The sequence below is a fragment of the Neopelma chrysocephalum genome, unplaced genomic scaffold (assembly GCF_003984885.1).
Source record: "Neopelma chrysocephalum unplaced genomic scaffold, ASM398488v2 Primary Assembly neopelma1_92, whole genome shotgun sequence".
In the NCBI taxonomy this organism is placed as follows: Eukaryota; Metazoa; Chordata; class Aves; order Passeriformes; family Pipridae; genus Neopelma; species Neopelma chrysocephalum.
The window spans coordinates 1,014,316-1,031,441 of record NW_020897754.1 but is presented as its reverse complement, the minus strand read 5'-3'; positions in this window follow the sequence as shown (position 1 = coordinate 1,031,441).

Below are 17,126 nucleotides of genomic sequence, written 5' to 3'. Positions count from 1 at the left end.
TTCTTCTTAATATCCAATCTAAACCTGCTCCTTTTCAGTTTGAAATAAGAAAAAGTCAATGCATTCAAACCATACTCATATCTGAGTAGGAGCAAGAGCAAAACTACTCCAAGATATTTGGTTTTCTGACATTAGGTGTTCCAGAGCACAAAGCTAATGCTTCAAACTCAGTGGGCCAGTAGTTTAAACTACAGATTACACTTTCTGGTAAATTTGAGAGATCTGAACAGACCTTGACAGTCAGTGCAGGAGATTTCCAGCCTGGAAGATCAGGCTGCAAAAACTTGCTGCTCTTTGACTCTTTCCCGTTTCACTAGAGCAGCTCCATGGGCCCTCCCTGCTTTTTGGGGCCAGAAAGGATAGAACAGGTCACAACCAAAACACGTGAGAAGACACAATTTCTTGTGTGTTGAAGGAGGTTATTTGCCCTCTTCAGTAACCAGCAAAGTGCCTCTCCAGCTTTGTTCCTTTCCCAGGGTACCAGCTGGATCCCCCCCTCTCCTAGGAATGCTGTTAATCTGACCATACATTTCCACGTGCCCATCATTTAACAGCCAGTAAAGAAAAAAAGTGTTCAAAAGTATTTATTAAAATTACTTGTACATTTTATAAAATATCTGTTATCAATTAATTGCTAATAAGTAGTTCAAAGCTGACTCAGAACTGAATTAATAATTTAATACTCCTAACTTATTCAATTAGTTTGGCCTCTTTGCCTTTTTCTGGAATGAATTCTCAAGAGTTATTCCTCTTTTGTGTCCAGACAAGGATCTTCAAGACTGTCTTTCAAATTGCTTAAAATATTCCCATCTCTTGAAATGTTATTACTTCACAAGATTGATCTTACACAATTTATTGTAAATATTTCATACTAAAAATTCAAGTACTGTTGAGAATTATGATGAGAGAAAGCTATATGGTTCTTTTTCCTGCTCCCTCATTGACAGTCATTTTTTTAATTCTAAGGAATGTTTTAAAAAACCCCTCTCAAACTCTGCATTTTCGAGGGACAGACAGTAGGGAGGGCAGAGGGAGCATGTTATTATACTGACTACTGGAATTTGGGAATGTATCAGCTTTTCCTCTCTGGCACAAAGAATTGACTGAGGCAGCATCACATTGGAAAAAACAGGCTACTGTGAGATTACTGCATTTGCAAAAAGATACACACAGCATTTTAGATACCACAGTGATTTGTTTTCCCCTTCCCACTGCAGGAAAATAATGGCACAATCAAAAATATACTGAAATCACCGAAAGCCTTTGAGTCTTTCAGTTGAATTCAGAGGGCTATTTATGCCTTCTGAGAAGCCAATACATAGAACTGCTTGGTAAACATTGACATTTTAAGGACAGATACTGTATAAATGTTGAGCGCCCTGTGTGCACCCAGCTTTACATTGAAGAATTAAAAATGCTTTTCTTTCTTTAACTGGTCCTCAGTAATGCACAAGTAGAGAGAGAATGAGTTGGAAAATGAGGAGAGAGAAGAGGAAAAGCAACCAGAACGGTGACCTTTATGTAATGCACCCAAAGGACACCATGACAGAAGATCCACAGCCTTTCAGATGAGGAACCTGTGACCCATGTGGCTTCAACCCAGGCTGAAGCATCACTGTTCACAAACAAAGCTGTAAGCTACAGGCACAACACTTGCTTCCAAATGAGAAGAAAAATACAGGTAAATAGCAGCCATCATTCCTGGTTCTTGATGCCTGTATTAATTTCTCCCCAGTATAAAGGTGGTTTTCTAGAGGTTTAGGTTTTGTATAATACCAGTAGCTTGGGAGTATACTGTGCTTTGATGCTCTCTCTACTAATTATTTCTAAGCAATTTGAATGAACTGTTTGCTCATTAAATATTTCTAGACATGAGCTTGAGGCATGGCATTTGGAGGTAGTTTTCTACACGTTGCATCCAAGGTTTTAATGCCACTACCCAGGATACAGGACTGAAAATCAAATGGTACAGTGACTGAAGGCCAACTAGGAAAATAACTTAATCTTTAAGAACACGTTTGCCCATTTGAAACTAAAACTAATGACAGCAGCACCTTCCTTTGTGATGCAATTTGTTAACTCGAGTTTGGAACCCGGAAATTGTGAAGTGTTGTTCCTAGATCCACTGTGAGAGTGCCCATGTCTGGCATTTTGGGTTTGGTCCATTTGGAATTGTTTCATTTTCAGAGATTTACTCACTAACAGTAAATATGTAGCTGTTCAGGCCATCAGGATGCTGACCAACACAGTCGCATTTACTGACACAAATATTATAGACTTCACAGCATATAGATAACTTACACTAGTTAAAAAATAAATATGTAATTCACAAGCAATGGCACAAAGCATAAAGGATATTATATGCCTTGCCTGAGTGTATTTTAGCTGTAATAAGGAGTAATAAAAAAAATAAAGAAAAAGAGTAATTGTTCAAAAATCTGGTAGGTTGGCACTTACCACTCTAGCAGCTTACTAGAGCAGGAAAGAATTCCCTCCAGCCTTGCAGGGAGCAGGAGTTACTGGTTAGCTGCATTGCAGCTCTAGTCCTCAAGCACTGCACAGTCCCTGAAAGTCAGCACAAAAAACACAGGCCAGGAAAGAGACTGGACTCAGAGCCAGTCAGATTTACCTGGGCATGTGGGGAGAAATAAAACACCTTTTTAGAGCTGCAACAACTCCTTTCATTCATCCTTCTACCTGACATGAAAAGATAACAAAGCAGCACTCATGAGGATCTGAGCAGGTCTTGCTCCCTGTTTGGAGTTCTCCGAGCAGCACTGCTTCCCCCTGAAGGACCAGTCAAGCCCAGAACCACTCAGAGAACATGACTGGATTATGCTGTGGAATGATTTATGTTTATACACATACGGTAGGAGGGTATATTCACATTAAAATCTGTTTGATTAATAAAATGTGCCTGTGATCGGTTGTAAAACGTAGCGGTGATTGCAGCAACTCCGAAATGAAACTTTTCAGCACTTTAAAATTAACTGAAGTCCCACTGCAGCAAAGTGGCTAATTATTTCTACGTCATTAAGCAGGGGTTTTGTCAGCATGTAGAGACCTGAGTTCCCCAGTAACCACAGACTGATTTCAGTGCAAGTTGGGCGCTGCAATCTCTCTGATGTACCAGAGAACCTGAAGGTGTTTACAGTCTGAACAGACAGCACACTGAGAAAGGGAGGAGGCTGTGAGCATTATTATATCTTAATTCATTAATAAAAGCCTTTAACAACCCCCCAGAAGGCAAAGTGGAGCTTGGTTTTGTAAGTGTCTGGCTGGAACACTCTGCACTACCTGCAAGGCAGAAAGGGAATTATACTTCATAGGTTAAGAAGCACAAAGGGGCTCAGAGGAAAGGCAAGACTGTGCCTCCACATTATTTTTGCTTTAACTCCAGAGGAAAGCAGTGGCAAATCAGTGGTGAAAGTGGCCCAGAGGTGTGATACAAAGAGCCCTGGACCACTGGGCACACTGGGGCTGGGACAGCTTTGACTAATGCCATGGCGATGCCATATCTCTGATGGACAGGAGCCAGTCTTGGCAGAAGGGCTTAAATGACAGAAACTGTGGAAATGCTACCATGGTTGAACATTTGGGGGGGTAAGAAAAGACAAAGCAGTTGTCTCTTTATTCCCTGGTTCATGAAGGGTTAAAAAAATAAAAAGAAGGGAGATGAACTTATTGAAAACTCTAGTGGTTTGGATTCTGTTCAAGGCTTGGATCAACCCATCCCAACTTGAAAAAACAGGACAATAGTGTCCACTTGGCTCAGCTGCAGACTCTATGGATTTTTTATTACCAATGGCTGGAGTTCAAGATGAGTGAATTGTAAATAAGGAGAAATGAAACACAATAAAATTGTCTCCAGAGACCTACCTAGAAAACATCTGGAGTTTTGGCACTAACATATAGAAATCTGTACCAGTGGGAACACAGCATATATACTGTGAAGTGCAGTAAGAAATAGCACAGATAAATGAGAAGTTAAGGCCTCATATATATCACAATAAGATATTTCAGCTCCTTTTGGTTGTGTGAGTTTCCAATACTCTGAAGTCCTGCCAAATATTTCATTGTTACCTTATTAGATGTTCTTGGTTTACTACCTTTTGCTTTGTAAAGCGCTGATTTAGTGTCACTCAATTTAACTTTTGAAAACATAACCAGATGTCCTGTTCATTTTGCATATGAGAGAACCATATCAGAAACATGTGTTTTTACGCAGAGATCCTAAGATTTCTTTCTCTTGCTAAAACAGCCTTCCTTCTGAAATGAGTTCCCCTTTTATCTCGGACATCAGATGCCACGTTGGCACACAATGATATTTTGGTCTTTGTAAGCTTCTCTTAATGCTTATATTTAGCCAAGAGATCCTTAATTTGGGGTTCATCTCCTGGATTCCCACAGGGCTTTTCATTTCTTTTGACAATAGTGACATCACTGTTTGCATTCTAGACTGACCTGGACCGTTCCATTTAACGGGAGGCGGCGGCAGGGAAAGTGCTTGAAGGAAGGGGCCCTCACAGAGCTGGAGGTAACCAAGTGTGATGGTATGTTCCAAGATCTACCCACATTGTTTAGGTAAAAGAGTTTAAACGCTGTCAGCACAATGACCTCGGGAGCAAAGGTTAAGGAGCCTCCCAAAATTCAGTCTGGGTGGTGTTCAGCTCAGCAGGGACACGTGTCTCCTCCCAGTCAATGTTTAACTGGCTCAATTGTCTTGTTGCCAGGGGGTGCAACATCATCCTGTTTGAATTTAACAGTGGATAGCTGCTCGGCACCCAACACAGAGAAAGCGTAAATAAAATTATCTCCACACTACTGCAACTTCAGAAATCTGTTCCTTCCCGATGTATTTTTCAAAGACTAACACACATCTGTGATTAGTAACTCTTCTGGAATGGGGGTAAGTTTGTAGAGTTACTCTAAGTTGAAAGTTGCTTTTGTTTGTGGTTGTGATCTTTCCTTGGCCAGCTGGGGGATTATTTAGATGGTTTGCAGCCCCGCAGTTTTGTTGCTTTCCAAAATAATAATTCCGTGTTTGGCTAAACCTGCAAGTTTTCTTTTTAAATAATTCGGCCAAGGACAACTAAGCCTCGATGGTGCCCATTGTGTCAACACCACAGGCACAGATGAGTCTTCCTGTGGATGTTTACTGTCACCAGAACCAAGCTGGGTACACAAAAATACCAAGGTGGTGGACAGAGTCTCACCCTGCCTGATGGTAGCACTGAGGCATCTTCATGCTTCTCTCTTATTCTGGAACAGTCTGTTTCTACTATAGCCAAAAACAACACTTCAGCCCAGCTCTCCAGGAGATCCTCCCCAGGCTGAGGAGGAACCCAACACCCTTTATGCCCAGTGTCCAAACGCTGACTGCTTACTCAACACAGGGGCAATCATTTCTGGAATCATGCCATGACTGAGAACCTAAATGCTCCTCCAAAATCTGGCTTTAATGACTACAAACCCAAAATTCTATCTGAATCAATAGCCCAGATCTTCCCAGGCACAGGACTTGGAAATTTGGCTCGACATTCATACCAATCCTCTGCCGGCCAAACCCTGCCCTCACAAAAGTAAACTCAGCCTAATCTCACACGTTGTTGAGCAAATCTAGAGGAGCTTCTCTGTGTCACTGCGCAGCCCTGTAGCTCTCTGTAGCTTTAATTTTCTCCCACAAAGTTCATCACAATTTTCCTCTTCCACCACAACACTTCTAACAGCACAGGACAAGAGGAATGGCTTCAAACTAAAAAAGAGTGGGTTTGGATTATATACACGGAAAATATTCTTCCCTGTGAGGGTGGTGACGTGCTGGCCCATGTTGCCCAGAGAAGTTGTGGATGCTGCATCCCTGGAAGTGTTCAAGGCCAGGTTGGATGGGGCCCTCGAGAGGGATGAATACCTGGCTGAAAAGGTCTGGCTCAAAGTCCTGGTTGAACCTGGACCAACATACAGGTTCACTATTACCTGCAATTCTGAAGGCACAAAGTAGGACTGAAACAGTGGGGGCCAGGTCCAGTATTTGTAACATTAGTCATCTTACTCTCCTAGGAGGCACAGTGGCAGGTTAAAACAATTTCTGCCCCATCAAGGCCTAACAAGCTTGATAAGATCACACACCTTTGCCACCCCTCTGTCCCAGTTGTCTTCTTCAGCCAAATGTAGAAGCAGAAACCTGAACCTCACATTCAGCCAGTTAAAACAATCTTAGACTCTTTGATTCTGTGATTACTGGACAAAGTCATCACTTTATTCCTATTTTCCGACCACCAATTAACCAGGGACTCTCACATGCATCATAACAAAACCCCCTTGCTCCTACTGATCATGCAAAAATGAGAATATAGACAATGTAATCATGTTACAAATGGTGTTCAATTAATAGTTAGCTAAAAATTATTCAAATGGTGATTCACAGGCTGAATAACAAATGGGAAATGGACCAATTAAGCAAATGGACAGGCTAATGGCTGCAATGTAACAAAGTGAGCCCAATGACAATTGGATAAATTAACAGAAAGTTCCTAGGTGGGCTGACACATAGGGAGTAGGGGAAAAAGGGGGTATGGATAATTGACATTCTGCAATCAGAATACAGCTCTGTCATGAGACAAAAGAAGGACTTTATACAAGCAGAGCCTATGGAAATCAGCCTTTAACACATTTCACAGGGCTCTCTAGTAATAATTCAATCATACTGCTGACCATTGCATCAAGTAGATACTTGCTATAAACACATGCAGGATGTTTTTGCTATGAAAAAAGACACATACAAAATCTGAATTAGAATAAAAGCTGGCTAGAGGAACTGACTGAAATTAAGACAGTTTAAAAAACTGTTTAGTCTCTGTGTGAAAGGGGTCATTTTGCTTTAAAATGAGCAACACAGGCTAGCAGGGAACTAGCTGCACCACTGAAACAACTTTTGTTGTAGTCTCAGCAGCCCTGTGATACATGCTTAGTGCAAAAAAACATAAAAGACATTGTGCCCATGAGTTAATTGCCAAATTACTGCCAATAATTTAATTGCCAGTATATTCTAACATGTCAGCCTAAGTCAGTCTTGGAAAGGTACATACAGAATTTCCACACCAGGCTACCATTACTTATGTCTTCCCATTAAGAACCTCATTTTGGTGTTTGATCCCAGCCAGATTTTCTCTGTCACCTCTTAAGGAAACAATCTGAGGTTTCACCCGCAGGCCAAAGTTACAAGCATCTGGAAGTGGTTGAATGACAATACTCATTTTGCCTGAAAAACACCTTTGCTAAGTGAAGCCTTGATCTGCAATAGAAACACATAAGTATAAAGGGGCAACAACAGGGCCAGTGCCATCACCCCTTTTTCCCTGGAGGTTAGAAATCCCTGTTTCTCTGTCCTTTGGTTTTTCAAATTCATCTCCACTGGAACTGTAGCTATTTTAACACAATCATTCACCTAAACTCCCCCCCTTTCAAAAGCATTAAATTATATGAAATAATAACTCCAAACACATCTTTTTTTACTGCAATAAGGTGCCCTGAGCTGCTGGGGCACTATTGCAAGGAACTATAATTTTCCTCTTGTTCAGAGAGAGACAGGGGAGGGAAAGGAGCTGCTCCAAGTGACAGCAGCAGAAAGTTAAGAGGTGGCAGCACAGAACTTCCAAACCAGAAAAAAAAAACCTGCAAAACCAGCAAAACAAGAAAGTCAGTTCCTCTCCTATCGTGGTTTCCTCAGCCTGCCTATTACCTCTGAATAACAGAGATCCTATTCATTATGCTGGAGCAAAACAGTCTTTGCACTAAGTGGTCCTTGCAGTAACATAGAGCAGTGCATCATTTTGTGGCTTGGAAAACCGGTTCATTTACTTGTAAGATGCTTATAGATTCATGAACCCTCATCAGCAATTATCCCGAAATTGCAGCGTGTTTTCCAGGGTCATCATGTTACATGAAATGTTCAGCCTTGCCTGAGGCAGGATAATATGTAAGAAACACAGATATTCCTCAAAGCAAAGCAATAAAAGGAGGCTTTTTGTTTGCTGCCATGATTCTTGATGTCGTTGGCTTTTACTTTCTTAATCCCTCATTTTATTTCTAAGGATATTTTGAAAGGAGTTTGAACGCTTTCCAGAGGCCATTTCTTGCTCTTATTTTTAAGTCGTTTGTTACATTTGAGATTCAATCCCACTAAAACATAAGCATTATTTTTGAACTTTCGGAATAATGTCCCAGTGACACACATGGAGATTCGTTTTGGCCATCTAGGAGTCCACAGAAGTATTTCAGTGCTGAGCCACACGACATTCACTGTCTGCCTCAGGCTTTCCAGAAACCTGAAGTTTTCAGAAAGAACCTCTTACCCAGCAACTTTCCCAGGTGCAAAGAACAGATCGGACCTTCGTTGGTGCTGCTCCGCTACAGAATTTTCTACTTCAGCACTGCAGTGCCAAAATCATAAACTTTGCTCTCACTTCCTGCCATTTGCTCCATAATGTATGTAATTTAAGGTTACATCATCATAATTGTTTTTAAAGTTAAACAGATTTTCCAGGGGGCTTAAAGTTGTGATCTAAGAGTTGGAAATTCCAGCTGAGGCAGACTAGCATAATCCTATGTTTGTTACCAGTGTAAAATTTTGTCGTCTTCTAAGCAAGTCTCTGAGCACTCATACGTGAACCAGGGCCTGGTGTAAACAATGAGAAAATATTTAAATTCAGCCCACAATTGTGACAGATCAGGGGGGAATTTACAAGGCTCAAAACCACAGTTATAAACCAGCCTCCTCTTCTAGTTCTAAAAATCTGTGTAGCCACTTCAAAAAGAGCTTTTCTCACAGTAGCTCAGCACCTCTGAACTTTGTACTCATCTCAAATAAGTGAGGCAAAAAACCCCAGACAACTGAAAATGGCTTAGCTATGCAGGTTCTATTCAATAATTTCAATGGATTATACAAAACATTTCTGCAGAGCATCCTCACAACTCAAGGAATCCAAATGCAACTCGTTGCTGAATATGTGCTCTGACAACAATTTAGTTTGCAAAGAAATCAAGAATGTCATATACCCACATAACAGAGTCATAAATGTTTTTACTGCCCAGTCAGTTTAAATCTGCAAGATGCACAGGCACATACACACATACAAGCACCAATCCTCAGGAAACAGCTCAGAGCTTTAGTTTGTTTTCATTTGTAGACAAGAATTTGATAAAAACATGTTTTCAGTCTGAAGCATGACGTACTTCCCAAATTCTCTGGTTTTACCTTCCAAACTTGGCCCACAGCAATCACATTGATACAACTCATCTCTTACACATCTCCGGTAAAAACACCCTGCCAGTTTTTGTGACCCCAAGACTAATTAGTCTATTTTTGTGTGTGAGACCAGTGATGGGATCTTTTTTTTCAGGTATTACACACATTCTGACCTCGTTTTGCCAAATCTTTTTTAGCTGATACCCTGCACACTAATGATCCCTTCCAGGGCAGCAGCATATGCTGGTAGTCCCTACCTGGGCCCTTCTCTTCCCTAAGAGTGGCACACACTGTGATAATCTCAGCTGGCTTTAGTCCTCTCCCCTGTACAACCCCATAACCCAAAGCATTTTTGCTGCTTTTTAGCTCTCTCTCAGTAACAGCTACTTCAACTTCTTGTCCATAAAACATATCTTTGGCTCTATACACTTACATCAGAGATAAAGCATTACAGCCATGACCTTAGGCCACATTTATGCCACAGTGGGTCTGGTTCAAGTCTGTAGTGAACCCACCCTTCTGGGCTGACAAACCTGCCCCTACACACAGAGAGGTGAGCACAAAGCACTGGATGTCAAATCCAGCAAGAACAGAACTGAGGCTATGACAGGTGCGACCAAACTCAGAAATTTTCCCATAAATGTTCTTCCTACAGAAGAATGAAATGTTCTGCTACCCCTCTACCACCAGGGAACACATGAAGCACAAGCAAACTGAAATTGGCCCTCTAAAACCCGTGTTAGTGTTGCTGCTGGCCATGGGCTCCTGTAATAAGGTTTTGTATGGATGGTCTCAGAGAGTCTGGTTGTCACCCCTGTAGAACTTAAGAAAATAAAATTTTGGCAGTGGGAAATGTATCTCAAGGAGATATTATTGGAAAATGAGTGGGAATACCTGGGAGCTATAGTCAATTTTTGCTTGCCGAAGATCTGAAACAGACCCCAAATCTTTATTACATATGACTGTTTTATTTCACTTCATCTCCAGAACCTGCTATATAAAAATATGCTTATGGTGTGCAAGGCACTGTATGCTCCAAAACATCTCCTTCTTTTTCCCAAACTGTATAGACATATTTTTTTTGTCTCTCTATTTACATTTTATTTCTGAGTAAGCAGATGTGCTCAGACAGTATCCATCTGAGCAGAAAATTACCTAAACCTTCCCAAAAAAGGTTTCTAAATTTTGCCATATGAAACTCACTCAATCTATTTAAAGCCTTTGCTTTATGACTGGTATTCTTCCTCTGCAGATCTGGATTTCTTTGTATCACAGTTTCACTGCGGAGCAGAGTATTTTACCAGCAATACCTGACTGGTGTGAAAACAAATAGATGAACTGGAATATCTTCAGGAAGAGAAAGTAGATTTTCTCTTCTTATTTCTGTACTTCATTTAGGGTATTTTTTTCCTCTCTTATCCTTTTCCTATGAACAACAAACACTGTGAAGATTATGTGCTTAACATCTTGTGCGTGATCTGATCTTGAGTCCACACGCTGGAAGCAGTAGCGGATCTATTGCAGCCCCCAAACTTCCATTTAGTTTAATTTCCTGGAATCCCACATTTGGGAGCAGAGATCATGGCCAAACACTTGGAAACACCCAACATACCATGAGGGAAAATTATTACTTCAAGAATTATATTTTTAAAAAGTGCTGGACGCACATTTTTGCCCGATATTTTTCGTCGTATCTGCTCTAGGGAGCAGTTCTGGGAACACCTTTCCTCGGGAGCTGCAGAGAGAGCCACAGTTCCACCACAGGCTCTGCAAAACTGCAGCAGCTGCAGTGCACCACTGACAAGAGTGTCACACACATGCAGCAGGAAAGAACAGGAGCCCAATCCTCCTGCTCCTCCTTTAGGCTCCTGTCCCTCCGGGTTCTCCTCCCACGGAGCTGCTGAAGCAGCGTCGGTGGGGTCTGACAGTGCCAATGCCTGCTTGGCATCTCCCACCCCATCTCCCAAGCTGGGGTTCAAAACCAGGTGTTCCAGCAGCCCTGCAATGTTAATTAGCGTTTAGGGGAGCCCGTTGCCAGCAGGTTCTCTGCAGCTACAGGCTGTTTTCCACAGGAATATATACGTGGGTTGTAAAGTGGCTTGTTGCTCTCATGACAGCCCTGGAGTTCAGCTCTCTAAGTACTTAATTATTCTCAATGGTTTTACGGCCTGGTGCAGGCTTGTGGCTAGCTAGAGTGGTGCGGGAGACCCTGGAAAACCATGGGATACTGCATTAAAATGGAAGCAGTCCTTCCCACGTTTTTAAAATAAGTACATCTAACAAAGCTTTTCAGGCATTTCAAACTACCTATCCAAAACTGCAAATGCACCCACACTGTTCACAAGGGGTCTTTTTCAGGATAAACCTGAAGTAAATAATATTTTATTAGATTAGTAGCCACACAGTAACAGCAAAAAAGCATCAAATGCTCTTAATCATTTCCCGTAGCCATTAACACATATATTACACACATACATTACACACATACACATATATATACATGCATAAACACCCATGCATACAAATTTCACTTTACTGTTGCCCTCCGAACATGAACAGTTACACACAAGTAAACTCTTACTTAAATCTAAGAATTAACTTCACTGACAGTTTCTCGGGAAGTTTAGGAATTTTATTCCCCAACTCTTCTCTACAGGGACACTTTGCAAAGCCTAAAAAAAAGCAAAGAAACAAAACAGAGGGTCTTGGCCAGGCAGGCAGCTCCCTTTGCCAGACTGCAGCCGTTCTGCTTAACCATTTCCCTTCATCCATCAGGATTGTCCTTTTCTTTCTTCAGGATCATTGCAACAGAAACTATTTCAAGTACACCCACTCGAGTGGTTTGTGAAGTCCCCATGGATGTCTGTGAAGGTGGTAATGCTGAAGGCAAATAGGTTTGGTTTTTTCCTCATTGAACTGGGCTGGAATTGCTGAAAGGGTCACTTAATCTGTCTTAACCTGTAAAACAAATGAAAGCAGAATGGAAGAGGAGTGGGCAGAGGAAGGGGAAAAATGAAGAGAGGCCACTTTTTGGGGTTTTGTATCTAATCTTTGGACCAGGCAATCAGGGTGAACACAAGACTGCACCTCCTCTTGGCAAGCTCTGCTTTGACACTGGACATGTAAAAATATAAAGCACATTTCATTTTACAAACATGACTTCTTATTTGGGGGGGGCTGGGATTTTTTCCCTCCTCAGACTCTTTCCTGAATCTGAGGAAATGACCGACTTTTCAATCACTTTTTTGTGCTCTCCTCATTGAGGAAAAGGCTTGTGGAAAATGCTGCTGACAACTGTTATATTGTTGAGCCAAACCTATTTATGCCAAGTTAGATTTGTTCATTTCTTCGCTGCCTCCTCCTTCTCCCAATATTTTCCTCTCTCAGACTTTTAATAAGGCAGTAAGGCAGAAAAGCAGTGATGCAAACAGAGTCTCAGTGTGACCATATGCACATCACCCCCAATTGCTGGATCCTGTAGCGCAGCAGTTAATTCTGTGTGTCATATTTTATGTCACACTTATTAGCCTGAAGTGCAGTAATGCACGTTTCCATTCACAAGAGAACCTCTCCTGAATAACAAGGCCATGAATGGGTACTAATAAAAGTATATGCCATGTGTCAGGGACCATGCTAATTAGCAGACTTGAAAATCTCTGTCAAACACTATAAAATGTTACAGTGTTTGTATAAATGTTTAATAATGAAAATTATAACAAACTGAGTGGGGATGGCTTGGGGAAAACAGTCATTTGAGCAGTTTTCTGAGGGTGAGGGATGAAGCTGCCTGTGGTTTCAGAAAAAGAAGCTTTTAAGCAAATGTTTTACCTGGCTGACACAGTCTGCAGCCCAGCACACTCTTAACAGGTACAGCAGAAATACTGTGAGCTGGGTCTCTCTCTTTTGGGATCATTGGCCCAGCATGGCCAATATCAAAACCCCTTTCCCAGCATGGCAGAAGGATCAGCAGCCACTCTGATGCAGCTGGGGGGTTGGCCCCTCTTTCCATTCTTCCCTGGACACCTGAAGCAAGGTGTTCATTCCTCTTCCCTGAAGCTGTGAGCTGCCAGCTTTAGGATACCTCAGTGGGATTCAGCCACAGGAAAATGATCTGCATCTTGCACAATGGAAGATACAGAGCTATGGCTTGGAGCTAGGAAGAACTCAGTCATTCCCTGTGCCAAAAAGTCCTCCCTCACGTGCAGACCCAGGAAACAGCAAGCTCCCAAAAGTGCCTTTTCAGCCTCGGTGCTCCTGAAGGACACAGGACACATCCCATCTCCCCAGGTACTGCTCTGAAACAAGATCAGCAGCTAGGGGAATTAAGAAGAACAGGCTAAATGCCTATTTTGATGAATGAAAACATGAATGAATGCAAATATTTTGACAAAATAAATCTGAGTAGATTTAATTCTAAACAAACTAACTGCAGTGCTCACAAGTGAGGCTAAATCAATGATAAGGTGATAGGAACCTCTTGCTCCCCAACTCCAAAGGTACTTTTCAAAAACATAAGATTACTTCATCTTTTTCAAGTGACACATCTGGGATGACCTCAGTAGCAGAACTCCACTGACTGCAGCTCTGCTGAGCATCAGGTAGAAGTAATCTTGCCCCAGGCAGGGCTTTTTCATTATTGAACAATTTTTAGACTATAATATTTAACATTTAAAACTTCTTTAGAGAAACTCCAAAGTCAAAAAAATAGTTTTGCACTAAACCAAAGGCAATTACGTAGTTCTGATGTATAATTACATTCTTATTATCACACACAATAAATTCATAGCTCCCTGGGCTCGGGGAAGGTACAAGTTCTAAAGATAAATGAAAGACAGAAGGTTTCTTTTTTTCCTTTTCCATTTCCACTTGTAAAGACCAAAATAATGCTACAACCATGAGCCTGGTGGAAAGCAAAGCACTGTTTTGATACCAAAAAGCTCCCTGGCTACCAGCAGGCTGTGCCAGTGTTCCTCACCTCCAGAGATGCAGAGCTGCCCCAGCTCAGGGGTGACCTGGCAGTGAGTTTTACCCTGGCTATTCCATACCTACAAGCCTCTTTTTAGAGCCAAATCCCTTCCTCACAGGCCACTTTAGAGAAGCTTTCCCATGAATCAGGGGTATTCTTGCTAACATTTGGGGGCAGACCCTTGCCCCCCACCCTGGGTACAGGAGAGGGGTGTTAAATACTAGCACAGCTTCCAGAATCCCATGTATGCTCCCATAGTCTGCCTTTTTTAAACACTGACAGCATGCCTCAGATACAAAATACAGCTGGATCTGTCCTCAGGAAAGAGAGCAGAGATCCTACCCCATCACCTCCCAGCCCAGGGAACAGATCCCAGCACTGGGAACAGCGCAGGGGCTTGGAAAGCAGTAAGGAAGTAACGAGTAACAGCAGCAAAGACCCCACTGCATCCCAAACCCTGCTCATCACCAAGATCTGTGATAAGGAAGAGAGCAAACTCCATCCTTTCCCTCTGGCTCAGAAATCCTAACTTCTTGAGAGATGTGAGAAAATTAAGCTGGAGAAGTAGGAATCCCTCTTAATCCCTTTTCCTTTGTTTTTCCAAAGCCAAATCCTGCCCAGGTTTTACTGAACCCTGGTATACGGCTCACAAACCACAACCCGTGCGGGAGGTGATGGGACCTGTTCACATCCTCGTCTTCTGCCATAAACTGAAATAAATGTGTAAAAACAAGTATTTAAAGGACAGACTCCAGAGACTCCCCCAGGGCTGGAAACTCACATTCAGCTCTCCTGGAGTGTGTGCACACAGGGCTGCTGGGACCAGCTGAATCTCAGGGCTACTGATGGATTGTGTCTATGTTTTCCTGCAAAGCAGGCTGCACTTGGAAAATGGAAATCTGAGGCTTGACCATCTCGCTGAAGTCAGCAAAGTGAGTTCTGGCCCAGAACTGACAGGAAATGGGGTATTAGCTGGTGGAAAATAAATGAAAGGAATGTCCTTCAGCTTGGACCCTTTCACCAGAACTGTAGGTTGCTTCCCTTTGGTCCTTAGGTGAGTTTTAAGCCTCCTGTTTGTGGCTTCTTATCGAGGTTCAGCATCTCTGAGGTGCTGCAAAGCCAAAGGGCCCTGAATGTTGGTGTTTTTCCTTGCAATGCACCACCATGTCAGTGGCTCTGGCTCAATAGCTGATTCCAGCTAATTTGCATCTTTTGTTCAAACACTTACTGTGACTAATTTTGGGAACATTTTATTTTTGTCTCTTCCAACATAAAGTCATCAAATAAAAATAAACAAATATTGCCACACAGCTAGAATATTTTCCCTTCATCATGTAGTTGCTTCTTTAGCCCATTATAATGTAAGTTCTATTAATTCCATGTAATTTTTTTCCCCTCTGTTTTGCTGGGTTTATTTCACAGTACCTTGAGAAAGATACTAACATAATGATTTTCATCCTTCACTGCCTACACCTCAAGCACAAAATTGCTGCATATACATTTCTCAGCAGTTCAAAAGACTGTGTTCTCTTACTAACTCCTGGTCCACCACCAGATAGTCCACATGTTCCTTTATTTTTATCAGTGACAACTGTTCATTGTTTCTGCTACCTCTGATCCCACTGTACAGAGACCAGAAAGGACACACGGGTTCTGGCAATAAAAGGGGCTCTTTAAGCAATCCCATAGCATAATAATACACTGGTTGGTTTAGTACAATCTTTTTAAAGCCAGACCTAAACTTTAACTCATAACTCATCTGTCAACCTCTTTAAAACGTCCCAAGGATAAAGAGAACAGCTTTGGCTTAGAGTAGAATAGGCTTCAGGAGTCTGGATCTGTAAATCTGAAGGAGGAAAAGAGAAGGAAAGAAAAGTATCCAAACCCAGTGTTGCGTGGGGACATATAAAATTTGAAGCATACAATTAATAATACTTTTCAAAGATGCACCAAGATACACTTAATGACCATTTTTAAAGTACTTTGAAATATTCAGAATGCAAATGAACTTGAATACAAGACAGCAAATGAAGCACAGCAAACTGCTGCTAAAGTCCAACCACGCATCCTGATGACAGGAACAAAAGAGTCTGAGCCACTAAAAACACCGAGGAGAATATTACAAAAAACCAAAGATGGATAACTCTTTAGTCCAGACATTATAACTTACACTGCCCAGATGTATTAGATCATGAAACCTCTTAAGAGAGTCTATTTTTACTTTGCTTCTCGCTCCTTTCCCCCACATCTTAAGAACATGCCAACAAACATAGCTGTGTATTCTGTTATCAGATCTGCCCTATTAGCAATTAAATCAGCCTACACACCCTTCATGAGGGAAATCACTTGCAGGGGTGCAGTGTGTGCTGGCAGCAAGGAGCAGCAGAGCTGAAAGTACAGTTGGATCCTTGTCACCTCCACGTATTCACTGAATGTGACAGAGCGAAAACTGCCAGCTCTGGACTGGTCCCAAAGGAGGACAGGGCCTCCTGGTGGTACCACAGCACAAATAATTAAGAGACAACAATACCAAACGCCACTGGTTTTTTTTCCCTCCTCCCAGAAGGCCAAGACCTGCTTCATGATGGGCTCAGTCTGTTGCCTTTTCTGTAAAAGGAACAGCCTGGCTGGGCACTAGAATAACCTCGGGGTCCTCTCACTTTCCCACACCCCTATCAGGACGTTTTTCAGGTTTTCCTGTTGCTCCTACAGCCCCTGTTGTGCTGTGGGACAATGGAGCTTTGAGGGAGCAGCACAGTCTTGGGCAAGGCTGGGGACTCCACACCGTGCAGCCTCAGGCTCACAACATTGTTCTGGGACAAGAGCAGGAAGAGAAATGACACAGACACAAAACTGCTTCTAAAAACCCCTCCCTTTCTTCCCCTAAGGGGAAGAAGTGCCTTGTGTTGACAA